At 39.5% G+C, this 21,008-nt stretch overlaps 1 protein-coding gene and 1 non-coding gene across 4 annotated transcripts in view; one reads left to right on the top strand and one right to left on the bottom strand.

The window, feature by feature from the left end:
• Tafa1 (TAFA chemokine like family member 1) overlaps positions 1–21,008 on the bottom strand; it is a 510,281-nt gene that overhangs the window by 77,901 nt on the left and 411,372 nt on the right. The window lies entirely within an intron of this gene.
• Positions 2,180–2,281, top strand: LOC116100103. The gene has a single exon (XR_004122465.1). It is a non-coding gene; the product is annotated as a U6 spliceosomal RNA (small nuclear RNA).

The raw sequence follows: 21,008 nt of genomic DNA, 5'->3' as shown, positions 1-21,008 counted from the left end.
TTAAAGCTAAACTGATGCACTACTCATGTGTTCATCAGTCAGAATAAACTATTAGTCAAAGTACTCTACCAAAATGTTATCATTACTTGACTGAAAAAATCCTCAGTGATTCCCATGCAGTCAGCTACTAACTGTTTCATATACAATTTTTGATTCATACAGTTATGTTTTCCCATGTAATTGAGAAACTAGTCAGGGGATACATATATGTATTATGTATCCAGGTTTCAATCAGTGACTGCTCCCTTCATGACAATATAATTTTATAACCAGAATGTCATTGTTAACACCATCTTCTCATATGCCCATCCAGTTCCCCTAGCTCTATTTGTGCATGGATAATTAGTTCTAAATAATTTCACCCCATGTGTGGCTTGTACCTACCAGCACAGTCAAGATGCTATTGCTACTACCAAGAACTCCAAGTATACTTTTGAAGGTCAGTCTTTACAGAGTCCCTACATGTGCTAATAACATTTCTGTTTTTCAGATTCAAAGGACTGAATCACCTTAGACAGCTTAAGGCATTAATTCCAAAAATTGAACTTAAAAGATTTCAGAACCAGAATTTAAATCCAAATTATCTAATACCAAAGCATGGCTAGTGGCCTGGCCAGGGGCAGAGAGCAGCTGCCCCACTCCTGTTCCCGGGGACAGTCATTATAACAGTTAGTGTCTTACTGGCTATCTATTTGACTTTTCAAAAAAAAGAAAATGAGAGAGCCATTCTTGACTGTGAGTACTAAATGATGCATAAATCGTGCTTTTTTACACGTTTCTTTCCCCTCCTGTGACTTTGAAATGAACGAATCACGTTGACAAAGACTCACTTGACACCTTGTGGAATTCATTTCAAATGATGTAGCTATTGATGAGTTGGCAGTTTTTAAAGTCATGCAGGCAGCAAACATACGTTTTTCTTGGAAAAAAAAAGATTTTTAAAGATAAGGGAAAAGTGCTGATCATGTGGGCCTCAGGTTGGATGCAGTTAACTGGGGAGGAATGCTTATAAATCTCAACAGTGTTGCCGAGCCAGCTATGGATGTTAATAGGGGTCCAAAAGAGCACAAATACTGTAATTGAAATCCATGGATAATCTCAAAACTTCATTTTACCCAATTGTTTCAGTGCCCTCATGGGCAAGCCTTGATGGATGGATAACAAGCAGTCACATGACTGATATGTGCTTCCTTTGCCCTTTTTTGTCCAAAGAGAACCCAGATCCAGGGATGCTCAGCTTGGTTGAGAGGGGCAGAACTGGGAAAGCAAACCCTCTTACCAAGGGGCTAGGGAGGAACGCATCCTCTCTCTCTCATATACAAATACTGCCCATTCAGCTTTTTGACCTCTCCAAGTCAAATGTGTAGCACACAGTCTCAGAGTCACAATGTGAGTCTGAAGAAAAACCTCTTCTTTATATACCTTTTAGCCAGCATGTTGTTGCTCTGTCACCTCCCTTCTAGTTTATAGGTCACAGATCACTATTTTATTTTTGTGTTATCATAATATAAACAACAAATTTATCTGTGTTCTTCTGAGTTGGAATTAAGGGTTCTGAAATGATTGTAAATCTGAAGTAAAGTGAAATTTTAGAATCTTATGTGTTTGTCCATGTTTGTTTGTGTTGCTGTAAGAAATAGTGCAGATAAAACAACTGTAAGGATCTGAAGTTTACTCTCTTATAGTTCCAGAGCCTAGCTGGTACCTCCCAAGGGTCTTCCTGAGATGTTCTGCAGGAGGGAGGGATACCATGGTCTCTAGCCCAGAAAAACAAGAAAGGAAAAGGGACCCAAACAGTTACAATGGCATTAATATGTACAAGGTGGGACCACGTGACCTAAACTCGCTAGGCTCTACCTCCCAGGATCCAAACAGTTACAATGGCATTAATATGTACAAGGTGGGACCACGTGACCTAAACTCGCTAGGCTCTACCTCCCAAGCATCTTGTGCTGAGAATTTACTTTACCCATGGATTTGGGGAGATAGATTATTTTGGGGGACTCATACAAAACAGCACCTCATTTCAGCTTGTTTTAGCTATAATGTAGTATCAAGACCTCAAAAACTGGAAGTGGCTTGCAGCCTTGGAGGAAAATTTGAGCATGACTGCACAATCACATCTTGAACATAAGCACAGCAAGGAGCCTGTGTTATCTTTGCTATTCAAAAAGACAGGGCTAGTTCTGGCAGTGCAGTTATTAAAACTGGAATGATACAGAGATTAGCATGGCCTCCGTATAAGGATGACAGCTAAATCTGTGAAGTGTTTCACATTTTTAGCTGGGAGTAGTGGGTCACTGTTATAACCTCAGAATGTGGGAGGCTAAAACAGAAGGACTGCAGTGAGTGTGAGGCCAGTGCAGACTATGCAGCCAGGTCCAGGCCAGGTATCCACTAAATGTTTACCAAAACACATACATATGTACCATATACACATGCACCATAAACACACAAATCACACCACACACACACACACACACACACATACCATGCACATATATACACCATACATGTATATACATTGTGTGCATGCTCATACACACACACACCACTACCATTACCATCACCTCACACATACACAGACACTACACAGATATCACATATAAACACACCATACAAATATCATATGCATGCACACTCATGCACACACACACAAAACCAACACCACACATATACAGAAAGAAATAGACACATACAATAAGAGAGAGAGAGACAGAAAGAGACAGAGAGAGAGAGAGAGACAGAGACAGAGACAGAGACAGAGACAGAGAGAGACAGAGAGAACAGTTCTACAGAGAGAGGTTACAGGTAAAAACAGAATGAACCAGAGAATGAGAAGGAGCAGAAAGATTTAGGCCAGCAGAGGAATTTAGTCAGAAGCCAAGAGAAGCCAGTTTAAATCAGTCAACTTGGAGAACAGTTTAGGCCAGAACAGCTGAGATGAACTAACCAGCCAGAGTAAGAAAGAACTAAAAAGGGTGAACTTATTCAGCAGTAACCCTCCAAATGGTAATTACTTCAGGTAAATAAAAGTTACTTTTGCTATCAACAACACTTTACAAGTTAGCCCTTCTCACACATTTATTTTTCACACTGAATATTTATTTTGTTTTTTTTTAACTGTGTGTGTGTGTGTGTGTGTGGTGTGGTGTGTGTACTCTTGCCCATATACTTGAAGAAGCCTGCAAGGGTCAGAGGCATCAAATTCCCCTAGAGCTAGAGTTACAGGCATTTCTCACTTTGAATGCGCCATCTTGGAATGCCTTTTCTGTCCCTGGAGTAGAGGATAAGCCTCTAGCCAACTCTCTATCCCTTTATCTAGTTTTGTTTATCGTGTAGTAATTTCACTATATGAAATTATCTTCATTTGACATTTATATGCGTCTTGCATTCACATTTACTATTTTACTCCCATTAAGTTTCACGCAGCATGAGGGCCTGAATTTTCATCTGTTTTCTTTACATATGTATGTCTTCACTCAATATGACACCCACTATCAACTTGAAGAGTTTATTGTTGTGCATCTGGGTATATTCAATTTTTAATACTGAGCTATAAACATTTTTTGGGAAACCCTGAAATAGAAGACACTGATTCAAATCAGAATTCAACAAGGAAATGTGTTACAAGTTAATAGGCAACAAAGATACAGAGTAGCAGAGCCATCCAATCCAACAGTCAGGGAAAGGTTAGGCACAGGCCCAGAGAGAAAGACAAACTAATTTACAAATAAAACTCCCATTTGTGTGTCTACAAAACAGGCTAATCAAAACTGTGTAAAGTGAAACCTTTTGACAGAAGCCTTCTAAGGGACTGTATTACACTGCCAGTTGTTGCTATCAAGCCTGAAATGAAACAGTGGTTTTTACATTATGTTACAGGAAGTAGATGCTCGCTAAATAACTCCTTTAACTTTTCTCTGGCATCTATTGATTATATCCATAGAAATTAAGAGGAGAAGGCAATTAAGTTTAAAATTTAATAGTGTTCTGCTGCTGTTAATTTACTGGCAGTCTCTCGATCAATGCATCACCCTGGATAGAAATCTATGCACCCCATGTGCTAGAAAATTCTATGATGCCCTTTCAGCTAAGTTTATAACAACAACATGCAACCAAAGACTAAGAAGCAGGTGCCCCACAAAGCGGTCAGAGTGACTTCAGTTGCCCACAGGTATTCAATCCATATTTTAAAGGAGATCTTTTAGGTAGGGAAGAAAAGAGATTTTGGAATTGTATTTACTTTAGTACCTGTCAATTTGGGGATTCACTAAGTGATCCATAAACCACATTCATCATAAAAAGCACATTTTTTTCCTCTCAAAGAGGGATAAAAATATATATGTGTCCTGGGCATTCATTTTGCCTGACAATGACGGAAAACCTACATGTGTTATGATTTACTCTGGAAAGTATGAGTTAACATACAACATGAGTGGATTAGGACACTCCAAAGGTTTTCTCAGTTTACTCTGTGCCAATGGGCTTTCTCATGATAAGATATCAGATAATACTCATGATAATTAGATATAAGTAACTAAAATACTTCTTCCTATAAAATCTTCCTGGATAGGTTATACATTGGTTAAACTTAACTTTTATTTTCTCTAAGTTAAATGCAGACATATTTATAATATTTAAAGATATGGAAAAATGTAAAGTAAGTTTTGTTCTCTCTTATTTTTACATGTTATTCTATTTTAGAATTTTCCTATGGTCTTCAGTAATGTAACTTATAATAGGAAAAATATATTCTGTCTTATCAATGATTTACTATTGACTGCTACTGCACAGAAAATGTTCCTGGCTTTCAAGTTCTTCCAAAGCCCTGATAATTAATTGTTCTAGGAGCAATTGATTTTCTTCAAAGGTGATAATATGTTGTGTATGAATAGCCAATAGCAGATGCTCCCCCCACCTGCTTTTGGCTGTTCATACACAACATATTATCAGGCTTGATCTCTGTGTTTGGGTCATCCCAAGTGCTTTTGTCTTCCCAAGCTTGTTTCCCATGGATTTTATCTTCTACCAGCCTCATTCTGATTATGTCCACATGTATTGTGTCAATTCTTTTATGTATAAACTCCAGTAAAGCTCAGAAACCGTGAAAAAGAGCAGCCAAGAAACCCAGAAAGCTGAGCATGAACTGAGAAGAGAACCAGAGGTAAGCAAATATAGATAAGGATAGATGCATGCTGAGACGTGGGGCAGCATAGATAGAAGGAACCACACCAGGAGAAGAAAAGCTTTTTGTCTCCATCTTAAGACCAGATCACTGTAACTGAAATCCATTTCCATTCCTACTGACATTAGGAGGATATGTTGTTGGAAGCTTGTGCTCTGTCTACCACTATAGTGTCCACAAAACCCATGGCGGTTGTAGTTATGGAAGGGCTACAGCAATCAAAGCTTCAATTGCTCTTCATGTAGTCATTCCCACTAAGCTAGGAGATTTAGCACATTTAAGGGCAGGGTGGATGGTGGGAAAAGTTAGAAGCCATTGTATGGGATCTGTATATGTACAGTTACCTGCATTATACTGGTAAATATGATGGATAAAAGCGGACTCTCAAAGTGAGGAACCCTGCACTTCAGCCTCAAAAGGTCTTTCCAAACTAGACTGGCCCCTGAAGCCTGTGTCTGAAAGAAAGGAAAACAATAGACTGGCTCAGGATGAAAAACATTGCATCCCCGAGAACAGCTAGAAAGCAAGCTAGTTCCAATGCAGATTACCCTTGTTTATTCTACAGTACAAAAATATCTGAGATAGGATCAGGTAATGCCAAGCTTATCTGTAGAGAGAGCAATAGGGACTTCTTAGTAGGAAACTCTGGCTGACTGCCTCAACCTCTCTGGTTGATTTCCCTAAATGTTTGTAAATCTTCAGCTTGATGGTGGTACCTTTGTTTGCTCTATCAACCTGGCTAGTCCAGCTATCTCTGCTGCAGACCACAGACTCCACATTTGTTGATTCTTTGTGCTCTCTTTGCTGCTTCTATCCACTAGTCATTATGTGTTCATTCACTTTTGCTTGCTATATACTTAGTAATGTAATGCACACATTCAAAAGAGAAAAATAGCTACCATAGCTCATTCTATGGACTTTATAGAATATAAGGTGCAGCATAGTTTCAGAAGATTGGAGCTAGGTTATTTATACTGTGGCTGTCCCTGTGCTGGACTCTAGGAGATGTTCATTCTTATCTATACCTTGGGCTACAGAGAAATAGTTCATTTGAGATGTGCTCCTAATTAAAATATTCTTTAATTTGATGAAATAATGATTATCATTACTTTAAAAAAAATTCTAGTACAGTGCTTCTGCAGGTATAGGTCCTAGACAAGCAAGGAACAGTTTCTGGTCAAATTCTGGGAATGTGCTTTATTGGGCAGCAGCCCATGTCTATGCAATCAGGGTCCCTGGTAGGAGTGGGATTGGGGGCAGCAACCCATGTCAAGAAGCTACTTCTGGACCTGCCTTCTCATATCAAAGACATCTGGGGAAACATTCATTCTGCTTTTAGTTCCACTGCAGGGAAGGAGCAAACAAAGCTTTGGAGTCCTGAATATAGAAACGAGGAGGCAAATGTCACAGATAGATTCAGATTATTACCAAATGTAATAGCTAAGAGTACAACTCAACCACTTCTAGTAAGGTGCTTACCATGTACCTTGGGCAACTACTTTGCTCTTTATTATGCTTAAAGTCTTTCTTATCCTTGGACATGAGTGATGGTATTTTAAAATATCTCTTTATTAAATGAGGAGCTCAACCCAAAGACTGCATGCTGAGAAGAAAGATAGAAAGTGCTATCCTTGGAAACACCTCCCATGAAGGAATGGAAGACTGGGGCTAGCAGATGTTGGGGATTCTCTAAGCATCCCTTCAAAAGCTGTCATATCGAAATTTGGATATATATATATATATTCCTAAACTTTACAAATGGATTCTCACCTAGATAAATTTGTTATTGAGAGAACAAGTGAATTTTTAAAAGCCTCAGTCTTTATTTCTTACAGAGACCAAACAAAACAAGAACAGAAAACTATCTTTATACTCATTTGTTATGGTCATTGAAAGACTGGGTGTACAATAAAGCCACTCTTTCAGAGAAGGTAGCAATTAATGTATCTCTCAAAGATTCCCTTCTCATTTGTCCATGTAACAAGGTAGGTGTCAATTACTGTGACAATCTGGACAATGGAAAGCATACTGAAGACACAGTCAAGTTCAAGGGTAATGAGTACAGCATCTTAATTAAGTATTTCCAGAACTGCAGGTATCTGTGAATGCTGCATAAAGACTTTATCTCTATTTACGTATTGCTTTGATTTGGCTGGGGACGATGTCATTTTATGAGCATTTTAAAATGAGAGTTTTCTATGGGCAAATGGGGAATTAGGGAAAAACAGAAATGAGATTTCTTTGTATCGATCTTATTACTCATTTCAAAGATGAGATAATGCTTTCTATCAACTGCAAACACATTTATTCAAGTCCCATAAAACCAGTACTAGTCCCATTTGATTCTGTGCTTGAACCAGGCTTTAGTTACATTTACTCAATTCTCAGAACGTGTATTTGTAAAAGTGAAAGATTCAAGTTTGAAGCATTGCTTACTTCTCCCTATCTATTAAAAGATCAAATGAGTGAAATTCTTGCATACATTTCTTTATTTCTTTCTAAGACTTAGATTTTGAACTTAAAATCAAAGCAAAACCAGGAATTTTCAATTCTTTCTTTAAAATAATTTCATTTTCTTATCCTGTCTGCTTCATTTCTTCTCAGAGAAGGTTGCTTGCTAGCTCACAGGCTAGGATCTTAGTCCATGCAATGTATGCAATGGTCTTGCTCTCCCTTAGGAAACATGTTCATTTTCCTAGCTTCTGCACTGGCTCACTGCGAATGATCCTGAGCCCGACTTTCATTTTCTAAAGTCATACACATGCTCAGAGGAAACTTGTTTCATGTTTCATGACCATCAAACTTGGTAAAAGAATGTCCTGGACTATTGCTTATGAGAATGGTTGTCCCTGCTTTATCCATGGTTTCCATATTTTTCAGCATGATACCCATCTCTGCCCTTTCTCTCTCACCTGTCCCTGGCTTCTCTCCCACAGCAGCTCCACAAACCTTTCGGGAATTTTCAAAGATGACCATGTAAAATAAAGTAATGCAGGCTGGAGCGATGGCTCAGTGGTTAAGAGCATTGACTGTTCTTCTAAAGGTCCTGAGTTCAAATCCCAGCAACCACATGATGACTTATACCATCCATAATGAGATCTAATGCCCTTCTCTGGGGTGTCTGAAGACAGCTACAGTGTACTTACATATAATAAATAAATCTTTCAAAAAAAAAAAAGATTTAAAAAAAAAGCCTCAGCTTAAAAAAAATTAAGTAATGCTTAGGCTGCCCTTATTCTTTAGGAGTAGGTTAAACAGGAAAGAAAGGAATTAAAACATCTCTATTCCACTTATATAAGACTTGCTTAAACTTTTCAAAGTGGCCTTCAGATGGTGTTTTTTTTTTGGGGGGGGGGTGTTATGGAAAGCATCCAGAGCCATTTTAACAGTTGCCTTGACACTTATTTATTTATTTATTTATTCATTCATTCATTTTCAAGAGTCTACAGACCTACTTTTGCAGTCTACAGATCCTCTGAGAGTCAGAATCCTGCATGCAAAATCTAGAAAAAGCACAAAAGTATTAATGAAACAAATAATTGGTTCTTCAAGAAAATGACAAGATAGACAAATCCTCAGCCAAATTAGCCAGGACAGAGAGAGAGAGAGAGAGAGAGAGAGAGAGACAGAGAGAGAGACAGAGAGAGACAGAGAGACAGAGACAGAGACAGAGACAGAGAGAGACACAGAGAGAGACAGAGACAGAGAGAAAGAGAGAGACAGAAACAGAGACAAAGAGACAGAGAGACAGAGAGAGAGAAAGAGAGAGAGACAGATAGAGAGACAGAGAGACAGAGAGAGACAGAAACAGAGACAGAGACAGAGACAGAGAGAGAGAGAGAGAGAGAGAGAGAGAGAGCACAAAGTAGTGTAATTATAGCTGAAAAGGAAATATTGGAAACATTGCCACAGGTACCAATGAAATTCATAAATGAAATCTCAAAGACACACTAAAAACTTAATTTGTAAACCTAAAAGAAAGAAATGAACTTGTAGGTAGAGCTGACTCATCAAAATTAAACCAAGATGAGGTCAATAATTTTAAAAGACTTATAATAAACAATGAGATTGCTGTAATGAAAAAACCTGGGTTTACTGCAGAGTTATGGTTTTTAATTTTGATACTGGGGTTGAAGAGAGGATGATATGTTTGCTGGGTAAGTGCCATACCACTGAGCTCCATCCCTCCAGTCCTGAGATAATTGCTTTAGAGAGAAGATTTAACTTTCCCAAGTCCTTTTAGAGATTATTCAACCCTGGACCAGTAAGTAGACCTTGGAAAAACAAGCTGTGGTTTTGGCTTATCAATTGTTCATGTTCTAGTTCATAGCATATCCTGTGGTAGGACAACAAGACCATATGCTTAAAGGTTTTTTGTCTGCCTCTCCTAATCCACAAGCAACGGAGTAAACCGTTTAGAAGCATGGTCCCTGGAACAGCGCCATCAGAACTACCTAAAACGTTAACAAGAAACAATTAGTAGGATTTTGTGTCTCACTGCTCTGTGCAATCTAAAATAGCCATAAGTATGTAGATATGGAAGCAGAGTGTTGGTTACCATAGGCTGAGTGGCAGTATAGTCAAAGCATGCACAGTTTTCATGAGATCCAAAGAATAAGTTCAAAAGATCTATGTTACAATATGGCAACTGTATTAATAAGAATATATTGCATTCTTAAAAATCATTAATGAGTTGCTTTTGCACCTCCTCCAAATCATTAAATTTGTGAGGTTAATTAACTACATTTAACCATTCTACCACACAGACATATTTCTAAATAGCATGCTGTAGGTGATAAATATGGGTAACGTTTGTCAATTAAAAATAAATGAATACAAAGAAAACAATTATAGATTCCCAGCTTTCATCTGAGCCTTCTGAATCTGGAATCAGCACAAAGGATACAGCTTTTAGGGAGACACTCTTTGTTGAGGTTTGGTCTGTTGCTATGGACTGTAATGCTAAATTCTGTGTCTAGGCCTAGGAGTGAGTTCTCCCCTTCACAAGCTTCCATTGTGCAAACCATGCTCCTTGATTTAAAACTACCAGTTAAGTAAAATAGACTATAGCCAATTACTGCGGGGATTAGAGATAGGTGGGTTCGAGTTATCTGGTTGGGGGTGGAGAAGTGAGAAGAGAGAAGAGAGGCTAGGGATGAAGGAGAGAGAACTAGAGGAGAAGAAAGGAGAGGAGAGGAGAGGAGAGGAGAGGAGAGGAGGAAGCAACAGTAAGGGGAGATGGACCATGAGCAAGTAGCCAGAGAAACAGCAAATATTTGGGGAACACCATTGAGAAGTTAGCCAGGTTAAAAGTTACAAGAGTAGATTAGGGGTTACCCCCCAGTAATTGTCAAAGAAAAAAAAAACATAAGTTTCATTCATTTGTAAGTTAGTTAGGAGTAAGTTTAGATTGATTATATTAAAATTCTTAAGTTCTCTCTGTCTCTGTCTCTCTGACTGTCTCTCTCTCTCTCTTTTCTTTCTCTCTTTTTTCTCTCTTGCTCTCTCTTTCTGTTTCTGACTCTTTCTGCCTGTCCCCTCCCTCCCCCTCACCCCTTTCCATTTTCACACTGGAATCTCACCAGGTAGCTTAGGTTGGCCTTGACTTCTTGAACTCTCAATCCTCCTTTCTCAGCTTCCTGGATAAGATTTTAGCAACCCCTTGCAAACTCTACTGAAGCTGTACACAGGGCTAGTCCTGGGGAAGTAAGAAACAAAGCAGCAGTCTGAAATCGCAGTTGCTATGGAGTGGCATAAACAATAACAAAACACTGTCACCGAGGACAGGCAAGGATGGATGAAGCAGTTTCCATAGGGCCTAAACTGCTCAAGAAAAGACTCAGAAAGCTCAGAAAAGGACTTCCATGGCTCTATTAACCTGTGGCTGGGCCTCAACAATGGAACACAGTGAACGGACATAGGCTCTGCTATAAGGATGTTTGAAATAGCTGACCTTGAGATCAGAGACAGCAAGAAAGACATTAAGATCACTGGGAACAACTGAGGGGCGGATGAATAGAGGGATTAAGGTGCTTAGAACCAGGTGACAGTACAGACAAGTGCATATATGGCTAGAAGAGGCAATGTTTAAAGACAGGGATGACATGGTGGTTCTGTTTCTTACACAGAGAGTGGGACAGCCTTACAGAGCTGCCCCTGTTCTGGTTTAATTCTTCAGTGAACTAGTGCCACATGTTTTGAAGTTACTGACTATTCCTTTAACACCACAGCTGCCATAGTGCTATGCATTTACAGTGGATTCCTATTGGTGGGAAATGTCGGTCAATAACTCTACTAAGCGATGTGTGAAGAATTCATTTCTCCTTCCAGTTCTTCTACCTAAGACATTATTATTATTACATTATTACATTATTTAGCAAGCAATTCCCAAGACTGAAGTTCCAAGGTGCCAAGGCAAGAAGTCATGAGAGCCACTAGTGTTTCTGTCAAAACCGTGTAAGTGCAGTGTAGGTCTGTGGGGAATGGTAACATTTCAGCCACCACAGTTCCCTTGTAGTTAACTGTCATTTGAATCATGATGTTGGTGATCAACATCCCGGGAATAATGAGTATAAAGCCTGACAAATAGTTCCTTAAAAATTATCTAGCACAAATCTGGCATATTGCTGTTTGTCAAATTATTCCTATGCCAGATGCTTACACAAAGTCTGCTGCCCATTGCCAAATGGCTTTGCTGCACATTTCCTCACTAGGTAGAATTGACATTCTTCACAGATAGTCGATCAAATGGAATTAATGACCATGAGATTCATATTTGCATTCTGCACCTACCATGTCTTGTTGCCATTCCATACCCCACTCACCTGCTGGTTCAGGCTAATCCTCCTCCTGTGGCTATGGAATGCGCCAGAGGTGCCAAGAACAGAGATACAGTTTGCATTTTGATCAGAGAAAGAAAGCGACTGTGTGGCACCAAGAGGAGCTTGCTTTTCTAATGTGCACCCTTTCTGTCACTTTTGAAACATGCTGCATTTTCAGATTGCACACATTCTCCCATCCTAATGTAGGGCCTGTCAATCCCCAGCACAAATTGCAGAAGGGCAAAGGACTCTGCAATGGCTCCTTTGTCAAGACAGAGTGTTTGGGACACTACATCTGACCCACTCAAACCCCATCATTCTTCAAAGAACTCAAAAGCCTTGAGTCCGCCAGTGCTCAAGGTCAGCAAATGCTCTTGTCTCTAGAGATTAATCCATTTCTCTCTCAGTCTTAGTGAAATAAAGCATTGCCATAGCAGCCAGAGGAAAAAAACAGGAACAGCTAGCTATGTGTACTGTTTCAGATGAAAATACATCATCATTCAAACAAGGAATATGTGAGCTCATGATTGACAGCTACAGTATTCAACATTTACAATTCCCTCTTCAGGGATATTCAGCATCGATTGAAACAGAATACAGTGTTTAGGAACTACTCAGGGGTACTTTCAATAAAATGCTTCAAATAATGATTGTCCGAAGCTTGCTAGACACTTTGTAAATGTCAGAAACACATTAAATATGCTAAATGAGCATGTCCAATATCCAGAAAACAACACAAGTGATTTACAATCAATTTCACACATGCCTGGGAATGTCTTCCTGATGCAAGACAAAAGGTCCTCTTTGACCAGAGCATACTGACCCCAAGTTTTGGTTCTGGTGTAGTATTTATGGATCTGTTCAGCATGAACTGGGGACACTTTCTTGGTGTTTAGTAGATATGTTTGGGGGGCTAAATAAGAGTTTCAAGTTTAAAATGCCTTTTATGGTTGAGTAAGGACTAGAGAAGATGTTATGCTTCATTAACAGTAAATAGAGAAAGGTTACTACACCCCTTAAAGTTAAAAGGCATCTGGCTTACATCTCTCGAGGACCTTCAAGCCATCACCATTCTTAGCCCCTTCATCTCACTCATGGGTCTGATTGTACATTTTGGGAAGGAACCACCAGATCACCCATCACTCAGATGCCCTCTCTGTTAACACCATGTGTGTCTAGAAAAATCTTGATAGTAAAATTCCACTGAGCCTGTCTTCTTACCATAAAACATATTATTCCTAAGCTTAGGCCACTAGTGGTCCTACTATATCTGTAATTTTAAAAATATTTGTTTATTATTTTATGTGTATGAATGTTTTTCCTTCTATGAATATGAATACAATGCATTCATTACAGTGTTTAGATTCTCTGGAACTGAGTTTATTTAATTCATATATATGCTGTTGTTCATATGCGTATATCTGCATATGTCTTTAGGTTGACTACTTGAGAATGGATAACCAAAAGACTGACCCTCTTTTTCTCAGTAGCCAGTGATTATTTGTAGCTCTTCATCTAGTGTGGGGTTTTGTGAAATTTCCCCTATTCACATTGGTGTGTCAACTGGTATTGTTGCTGTTTGGTCTTGTTAAGGCAGGTAGATTGTTCTACTTTCCTAAATGAAGCTTTCCTGGCAAAATATAGAAGACACAATCTCCCAGCAGGTATATTGGCCTTTTGTGCTCTTACAATCATTGTGTCCTTGTCCTTTCTTCCTTGATGATACCTGAGCCTTACCCATATGTTCTACCCACATTGGATTATAAATGTATGTATTGGGGCTGGGAACCCCATAGTAAGTTATTCTTAGCAGCTATGGTTTCCTGGAATGGTCCTTGTCTGCTACAAAAGAGGCTTCTTTGATGAAGGGTGAGAGTTATACTTTTCAAATTGGATCTGGGCACAGGATGAATGCCCCATACAAGGGCTGGCAGTTGGATGCAGTATAAGTGGATTAAGGTAGGGCAAGCTGGCCAGATTGGACTGGCACACAGCATATGCAACTGACACTAAGTTTAGGGTTTGGGACAGATGCAGACAGGACTGAACAGACTGGTCTGGTGTACCCAGACTGTTGTTTTAATGCAGTGAAAATATATAGGACTTAGCATTGTGCCTGGAATGTAGGAAGGGTTGCACAATGACTATTATTATTCGGCATCGTCCTATAGCTCTATTCAAAGTAATTAATGCCAACAAGAGAATTCGAATTTCCAAATAGTGGACTTTTTATTCTTTGTCACTTAACCATACTTGATGCTTCTTAAACATCAACTTTTTCTCTTTTACACTATCTACACATCTGGATTCACTTCACTCTTATTTGGTTACTCTTTTCTTTTCCAGATCCATTTTTTGGATTAATGGGCTGTTGTCTAGGCATGTCTCTATGAGATGTCATAAACCTCAGGCTCACTGAGAGATAGTATTCACTCCCAAGACCTTGCCTACCAACTGCCTAAGGCTGGTTATTTAATCCCAAACTTTTAGTCCAGACACATCTGCTGTTTTGAGACAGGCTCACATCCTCAGCTTTTGGTTTAATATTGATAACTACAATTATCCTGAGTTTACTTCCTATTCTACATGTTCCCCCAAAGGATAGCATCTTCCTTACTACAAATTTGCCTTTTCTTCTTTAATCCCTGTGGTAGCAGCCTTCAAGAACAAACTAGGAAGCAAGGGACTCCTCCTGACTCTTAGTATCAATGCAAAAGAATCATGGGGAACTAGAGTCCTCATCAGTAAGAAAGTAAATATGGTGTCTTCTATTTTTCTAAAAACATGTAGAACTTTTGGGATTTCATTTTCCCACCTTTGGCCCAATTTTGAGTACTAAGAATAGTTGTGTACTATACAAAAATGTTCTATAACTCTGAGAATAAATGGTTATAACAGTGGGGCTCTGTGTTGGTAAAGAAATAGAAAATAGAGAAATCCTAGTCTCTAGGAAACTGTGTGCTAAATCAGACATCACTGCTTAGCTATAGCCATCATTACTCAGGATGGTCTCTGCCATGAAGATTCACTTATTAGCTTTTGTGGAGGGGGGAGTAGTCTTCTGATGAGATATGAGGAGAGTAATTGAGGTTTAATATAGTCGCCAAATATATGTACAAGCAAGATATTTTCCACAAGTTCAATTTTTGATTCTATTATAAAACATGAATGATAAATATCTAAAGGCTGTATTCAGAAACATGTATCTATCTCCCACAAAATATTGTTCAATATTCTAAACCTGAATGGTAAGACCTTGCAGATTCTGTCCACTCCATCTTCCTTCTATTGTCAAAACAAAACAAAATAATCCCCTCTGCTTCTTCTCTACCACTTGGTCTTCTAGTAAAACTGAGGTGCCATTTCCTAGGTACCTAAGTCCACAACTAACTTATGTATTATTTTTTATAATATTCTTATAGTTGGAGCATCAATACCTCTTTCTCTCATAACTATCTTGTGGTTTTGTGTATCATCTCCTACAAGAACCCACTCTTCCCTCTCGCTATCTCTATTCTTTCTTTAATAATGGAGAGTGAGTGTTGTTTCCTCATAGTAAATTTGACCTCCTTGCAAGTAAAGGCCTATTTCATTTATGTGAATACCCTAGCATGAAAGCCATTCTAGAGTGGACACACATGGAGCAACAGAGAAACAAGAGTATGTTTTGAGCATCTTGGTTAAAGTGAAGTAGCAGGTATCTCATCTCATACTGACATGTGACTATTTACCTAATCATCTTTAAGTTCTCGAAGGATGAAGAAGAGCTTGCAGATTATTCTGGGTGGTTTCATTCAGGCTGTATAAAGACAAAGCTGCTGAGACTTCTCTTTTCACTTTACTACCTAGCTTTCCTCTGGCAGCATGGAAGCCATGTTTAGCATGCTCTATTCTTTTGCAGGTAAAATATATTGCATTTCTTCTCATTAACTGCCAACTCTATCTTAGCACCCTCCTTCAAATTGTGTTAGCTTCAGCACACCAGATTCCATGGTAGCTATAGTTAGCACATGTAGAAACCCCAAAAGTTTTCATGTAATTCTACAGACAAGGTAGATTCACTGAAATATTGTTGATGTTCTTCATTATTTAAAAGCTACCGCTGCTATGAGACTCAAGATTAGAATTAGCTAGTTACTCCATGAAGATGGCACATATTGATCACACTCACAAGTAAACATCTAAAATGTTTTGAGAACTGGATTTCAATATGATTTATTGTCTTAGTTGCCCAGTGTATTTCTTGAACCTTTAAGAAGCATTTCTTGGGAAAGGGGTTTGGAGCCTTATATCATTTGGTTTGGGCTTTAAGACACAAAGCAGATGAAGAAGCCTGGTGACTTCCTCCTTACTTGATTTCTTCCCCAGGAGATCCATACAGTGATGGAGATGTCTACTATGCACCCTCTGCTCTCCACTGAAGAATGTTCCACCCCTTCCACATTTAGCAGAGTCTCCCCTCATTCATCGTTCTCTGGTGCTTCTTGGTGATGTGCCATGGTGCATTGGGTCAGGGATTTAACTCCAAGGCCTTTGCTTTCTCCTTTAGCTTAAAAGATGGTTGTGGAATGGGCCAAGTCAATATCCGTAAAGTGTGTAAAGTTCTAGCTAGCAAGTCATGTTGTCTATGCTCATCCTTGTGATTATTATCTACAGAGCTTGTCAATCTAGGGCAGAAAATGGCTTCAGAATCTTCAACACACAGCACCACAACCATTAACAAATGCCTAAAGTCTACTTAATTATTGGCAATATTCACTTCATGGGCATGGGAATACTTTTCTAGGATTCTAAGTTATACTCTTCTATGGAAAGTTTGCAAATCCTTTAAAACTTTCCAGTCATCATCTATACTTATCTACATCTTGTCTACACTTCTGAAACAAACTGTTGGCTTATCAATTGTTATATAGAAGTTAGAATGTTGGAAGCAGTGTTCATAGATAAGGGGAAAGCATGGTTTTTTTTTTTGTTCTTTTTTTTTTTTTTTACAAAAGGCTGGAACTAGTGACTTGTCTAGAAATTATGGGAGAGGCACTTGACAGTGGGCAAAGGAAAGCAGTCACCCTCAGGCATTACCCCCATGTTGTCACCCACGTGGTGGGATGGACTTCAGCAAGTCCTTCAACATTCTAAATACTGGAGTATCTTATCATAGAACAGAATGCTGCTACTACTCTCACAATGGTGCTGTAGTGAGGGTTGGAGCTGAGAAAAGTAAATGCTGCAATTAGCACAAACATTCAACCAGTTGCCTTGCATTGAATCACCTTTTAACTATATTGTACCATCCTAGTGCCATTCACATCCCTTTAACACTTCTTCTAGTGACAGAAAATGATGCGGCACACCAAAGAGAATCCGATTCTTCAACCTTTGCTGTCACACAGGCACAGAATGTCACAGACAGATCACCGATGCTTCCCCGCCCCCTGTGCTAAATCTCTGCTACAAAGCTAAAAAGCCACCAGAGTGATATGGGGCTCTCCCTGCCGACTGCTTCATTCCACTCCAGACAGCCTCATTAAGGAACAATTGTATTCAGATTATTGGGTTCTGTGTAACAGACACATGCTTCTGCTTATTGTACTTCAGATGCAAATGAGCATGTGTGTCTAATTAACAGGACATGACAGTGAACCATCCATCACACTGATGGAGGGAGCCTCTGCCACCTCAGAGGGAAAGGTTAGCCACTGTTTCTTTCCCAGGAGGGATTGGCTTGCCGTGAAAGCTGACTGTGTGATTCTTTTTTGGACATAAGTTTTCTATCTGTATAGTAGACATTGGGTACCGAAGTGTGTAATTTAGTCCCCTTTCATTTTCAGATTTTAGTGACAGGCATATATAAATGATTTGTCCTTATAATTAAATGTGCCCCTTATGGGCTTGTAGAGGATCCCCAAGCCAAGGCAATAAAAGACCTATACAGGAGGGTCAGAGGCGAGGAGAGAGGCTGAGTCTTTCTCTTCTCTTTACTCACATCTCTTTTCCCTGGCCAGAAATTTTCTACAAACATTTTCTACAGAAGTAAACATTAATTTTGGCCTTCCAGGTTTATGACCTTTGTTTTAACTATTTCTCTCTCTCTCTCTCTCTCTCTCTCTCTCTCTCTCTCTCTCTCTCTCTTTCTCTCTCTCTGTGTGTGTGTGTGTGTGCGTGTGTTTGTGTGTGTGTGTGTGTGTGTATGAGAGAGAGTGAGTGAGAGATAGAAAGATTTAGCGTAAAAGAAGACATAGAAAATGAATAAATGAGTGTAGCTGGATACTAATAAAACTGTATACAGAAAAGCAGTAGAACAATTGAGTGTATATATATAGAGACTTGCCTAAAAAGTGTGCCTACTGCTTACTTCATTGAAGGTCACTGAATTTACCAAGGGATACTTAAATTGTCTGCATGTATTTCACACTTGTCTGTTTCTGGTAGGAGTACTGAAGAGTTATAGGTGAAAAAGAACCAGGAAGTCCTTTTCTCTTGCAATCTCATGTATACTTCCCAATTCCTGTGTGAGATGTGTTTTAAGCAGCTTTCTAGGAAATCCTGACGCATATAATTTTGAAGGTCATTCTGTTGGGTCAAGGGACCATGACTATGATCCAAACAGAGAAGAACTTGCTTGCACTCAATTGACAGAGAGAACCCATTTCAGATGCTATTGTGGTGAATGTTAGATTCAATCATTATAAGAGCATCAGTATTTATGCATTTTCTCAATATAAAGTATCCATAGAGAATTCCCCAGAGAAAGTTAGTTTGCTCTTGCTTCATGGCATGGAACACTTGTTCATTTATTGACTGATTGAGACAGTCGCCTCACAAAGGAGATACTTGCTCAGTGCTGACTTCTAGCAGGATGCGCAGCCTCATAGCTATGTATGTCTGGATCACAAAGTTCAGAATCCGAAGATTTTCCTCCAACTGGATTGAAGCATTTGACATTCTCAAAAACACAAAACTAAAAATGGCAGAAATAAAAAAGGCACTATATCTGTTAAGCAGATGTTACAGTAAGTCAGCTACTGGCTCTCCAAGTATATGACTTATAAATTATGATATACCTCAGAGGTGCAATCATAAGCTCTGCAAGTCTTAGGTGTAATATCCTTGGGTTATAACAAGAACTAAACATAAATGTGAGATACAGACATCAAAATAATGTTTCACTCTTTCTTTGATTACTGGGTCACTGTTGGTAAATCAGATATATATGCATATATGTATATATGTATAGACATATGTATATACATATATACACATATATATAATCACTTTAACAAACTCAGCCTATGGAGTAAATAGTGTTATCAATATATCACAGCTAAGAACATGTAATGGTCACAATGGGTAGAATAGCACCTGACATTACAAAGATTGGAACTGGCAAAAGAAGAGAGTCCTGTCTCCATCAAGCTAAAGGAGAGCTAAGATTCCTGGCTTTTTATATGTGTGTTCATATTTCTGAAAATATTCTTGGAAAGTAACAGTACAATGGTCAGGTCTGCCCCACAGATGCACCCCCTTCTATGATCGACTGTTGTCATGGAACACCCAGCCAAAGGCTCCATTTCCCAGACTTCCTACCGTTAGGTGAAGTCACTTGACTGCTCTCAGGTAATAATATGTAAATGCAAATAACACATGTCACAGGAAGATAAGGATGAGAAACCACCAAAAGGGAGAATTAGTATCATAGAGGCATGATGGACTAGAGCATGCCTTTCGGCAGCCAGGGCAGATAATAGCGCAATGCCCACTGGGTAGGATTACACATCCTTGGGAATGCCACTCTTTCCCTCTGAAGGTGGTTTTTCATGTGTTTGGTTTTTTCACTATAGCTATCATTTCCTGCTCTTATGAATTTTATGTGTGGAGGTAACATACTTCAGGTTTCAGTTATTCAGGCATCCCAGCTATGAGGAGGTATCCCCCTACATCTGACTCTTACACCCTGGACTTCTTAGACAGGGAGCTTTTGGGCAACCAAAAACTAAGTTTTTGGATTGCCTCTTTGTAAGGACATGGAGACTATGTTCTGTATGGGAGGGGGGTTGATATAGATGTTGGTAGCTGGGAGAGAAAGCCGTAGAAAAGACAAATAGTGCTGCCCAGAGCAGAATGCTCTCACTTCATAATAGAGGAAAACACACACACACACACACACACACACACATCACCACCACCACCACCACAACCCCAAAAATCTGCCTTATTGTTAAGGCCTTTTGTAATGAGGTAGGGCCTTTCAGCAATGAAATGTGGACTGTCTGGATGAGAAATGTCCATCACAGCCTCAGACATTAGAGGTGTGGTCCCTTCCAGGTAGTGATTTGGGAAAGCGATAGACAATCTAAGTGGTCACTGTGGGTATGCCTCTAGGAAGATGCACCGCACTGGGGTCCTGGGCAGTGATGAGAGTAATGCTGCCCACACAGTGTGATGGTTAGCACTGATTGTCAGAATGACAAGATCTAAAATCACCCAGGAGGCAAACCTCTTGGGATGTCTCAGAGTTTCTAGATTGTGTTAATTAAGGTAGGAGGATGCAGCCTGAATGCAGATGGTATTATGCCATGGCTGCCACCCTAGACTGAATACAAAGGAGAACGTGAACTGAGCTACAGCGCTCGTTTCTCCCTGAGCTTCCCGACTGTGGGTGCAGTGGGACCAGCTGCCTCAAACTCCAGCCATCATGGCTTACCTGCCATAAGGAACTGCATCCACACATCTTTATTATCCCTAAGTTGCTTTTGTCATAGCAACTTGAAATCTATCTGATACATCCAGCATGCTCTTTGGCCAAACCCGGGACTATAGCTCTGTCTAGTACTCTGCCAGGAACAGCTGTTCCTTTCTCAATCAGCTGTCTGGCAGAATCTTGGAACACTCTCACGGTTGCAATAAATCTTATTTTCCACTCACCACTGCCTGTTGGCAGGCTTTAGCATGGAATCTGCATGCTGTGGGTTTACACAGGCTCCTCCAGCCTCCTCTAGGTA

Source organism: Mastomys coucha, unplaced genomic scaffold, assembly GCF_008632895.1.
Source record: "Mastomys coucha isolate ucsf_1 unplaced genomic scaffold, UCSF_Mcou_1 pScaffold20, whole genome shotgun sequence".
Taxonomy (NCBI): domain Eukaryota; kingdom Metazoa; phylum Chordata; class Mammalia; order Rodentia; family Muridae; genus Mastomys; species Mastomys coucha.
This window is presented reverse-complemented; position numbering and strand designations above follow the sequence as displayed.